General features: G+C 42.0%; 1 pseudogene; it reads left to right on the forward strand.

The window, feature by feature from the left end:
* The first annotated feature begins 277 nt into the window (after positions 1 to 277).
* On the forward strand, positions 278 to 1,014 carry LOC124798937 (annotated as a pseudogene).
* The last annotated feature ends 1,618 nt before the right edge of the window (positions 1,015 to 2,632 follow it).

Genomic DNA, 2,632 nt, shown 5'->3' on the forward strand with positions numbered 1-2,632 from the left:
GGTGGAAATGGTGTTTATGTTGATCTATATTCCAGTTTTCTGTACTGGTTTCGGAGCTCTCAGAACTGAAGTGATGCAAAACTTTTTTCTCTGACATTTGGACTATTCCAATATTCTTCTCAAGTAAAACCCGAACGTGTGTTCATTCTTGAAAAGCAAATGGACATTGACAGTTCACATTCGTCTACTACAGGGTGGTACTTCAACATATGGACCTCAAAGTTCATTAAAAATTCCAACTAAAAAAAAAAAAAAAAAAAAATGTGAAATTTGGTGAATGCAAACCACTGCAGAAGCAACAGGAATTTTAAAATATGTGACTGATGATACTTTCAAGTTTTTATTTAACTTTTTCGTAAAATTATGTCTCATTTTGAAATAATTTACAACTAAATGCTGTCTTGAGATATTACTAAGTTTATCGTTAATGAATATGTAACAGTATTTGAAACTACTACATTACAATTAAGAAACTCAAAGTACTGTGAGAATCCTTCAGAGACAGTCATGGTACAAGCTACGGAATTGTGTGAGTATACATCTGTTAGTACACTGGACAGGTATTCTTGCAAAAAACACTTAGCAGCTGCTAAATTGTTTTACAAGAAGTGCTTTGCTAGTTCTAAGAATGAACATCCTACACAAGAGACAGTTCTGTCCTCTGAAGCATGTCCCATACTTAACAAAGAAAAACCAGAAATGGAACTAGTGATTATATTGTAGGTCTGATGTGCATGAACATTACATGTTCACTGAGCTGCTGAACTTTATCTTTGAAAAAAATCTGGACAACGATTTTAGTGAAATTATGAGACTGATAAAGATCCTCTTGACAATTCCCATAACTACATCAGAAGTAGAATGCTGCTTGCCAACACTGAAAAGTATAATTTAAAAAAAAAAAAAAAAAAAAAAAACACTTTAGTTTTGGAAAGGCTAAATGCACTTGAAGTTCTTTCTATGGAGAGAAATTTCCTAAGATGTCATCCAGAGATCAAAGATGGGATAACAACAATATTATGAAAAAGATTCATTGCTACTCACCATACAGAGGAGATGAGTCACAGACAGGTGCAACGAAAAGACCGTTAATGTGATCTTCTACAGTAGACAAGAAAACACACACATGATCACTGTTTCTAACCACTGAGGCCAGACTGCAAGCAACTGTGCATAAGGGGAGAAGCAGTCTGGGTGGCGGGACTACAGAGGGGGCAGGGAGGGGGAGGGATAGCATTATAGGGGTGGGTGACATTAAAGTGCTGTTTGTGGTAGCATACGATGATTTGCATGGGGGGGGGGGGGGGGGGGGGAGTGGAATAGGAGAGAAGTAGAGGACGACACTAGAGAGAGAGTAGTGTGGGTGCAGTGTTCAAATAGAAAGCTGTATAGTGCTGGAGTGAAGGTGGGAAAGGGTATAAGTGGGTGAAGGACAGGGATTGGAACTAGTGAAGGTTCAGGACATGGGAATGTGTTCCCACGTGCACAATTTGGGAAAGCTTGTGTTGGTAGGAAGTATCCAGATGGCATTTTCAGTAACTGGGTGGTTGAGCTGTGTCTTGGCCACGGTTTGCAAGTGGCCATTCATGTGGATATATAGCTTGTTGGTCATCATGTCCTTACAGAATGCACCACTATGTGGCTTAGGTAGTAGATCACGTGACTGCTTTCACAGGCACCCCTGCCTTTCATGGGATAGGTGACACTTTAACCAAACTGGAGCATATGATGGTGGGAGGATGTATGGGACTGGTCTTGCATTTAGGTCTATTACAGGTATATGAGCCATGAGGCAATACTGCCACTTTGACAGCTACCATCCATTCCATACCAACTACTCTCTTCCATACAGCCTAGCTACCCATGGTGTTTGCATCTGTATTGATGATGATGATGATGATGATGATGATTGGTTTGTGGGGTGCTCAACTGCGCAGTCATCAGCCCCTGTACAAATTCTAAATCTGTACACAGTCCAACCTAGCCACTTTAACGAATGATGATGGAATGATGAGGACAACACAAACACCCAGTCCCCGGCACCTGTAGTGATGAGCAGTCCCCCTCCCAAAATACTAAGCTTCTCACTGAGGCTTTCACAGACCGAAATTACCTTCCCAACATTGTACAGAAATATTTCTCCCATGCCTTATCTCCCACACTCCCACCATCTGGCCACAAAGGAGCCCTCCCCTTGTGACTCAGTACCAACCAGGACTTGAGTGACCAAATGACAATCTCCACCAGCATTTCAAGTAGCTCTTGTTGTGCCCTGAAATGAGGAATATCCTACCCACTATTCTTTTCACCGTTCCTACAGTGGTATTCAGACATCCACCCAACTTACACAATATCCTTGTCCAGCCCTACTCCAACACTGCTCCCAACCCATTGTCTCGTGGCTCATATCTCAACAGTAGACCTAGGTGCAAGACGGGTCCCATACATCCTCCCACCACCACCACCTACTCTAGCCCAGTCACAGGAATCACCTATTCCATGAAAGGCAGGGCTACCCGTGAAAGCAGTCATGTGATCTACAGATTAAGTTGCAACCACAGTGCTGCTATATACATGGGCATGACAACTGACAACATGAATGGCCACCTAAAAACTGTGCCCAAGAGAAAGT

Source organism: Schistocerca piceifrons, chromosome 5 (genome assembly GCF_021461385.2).
Source record: "Schistocerca piceifrons isolate TAMUIC-IGC-003096 chromosome 5, iqSchPice1.1, whole genome shotgun sequence".
NCBI classification, from domain to species: Eukaryota; Metazoa; Arthropoda; class Insecta; order Orthoptera; family Acrididae; genus Schistocerca; species Schistocerca piceifrons.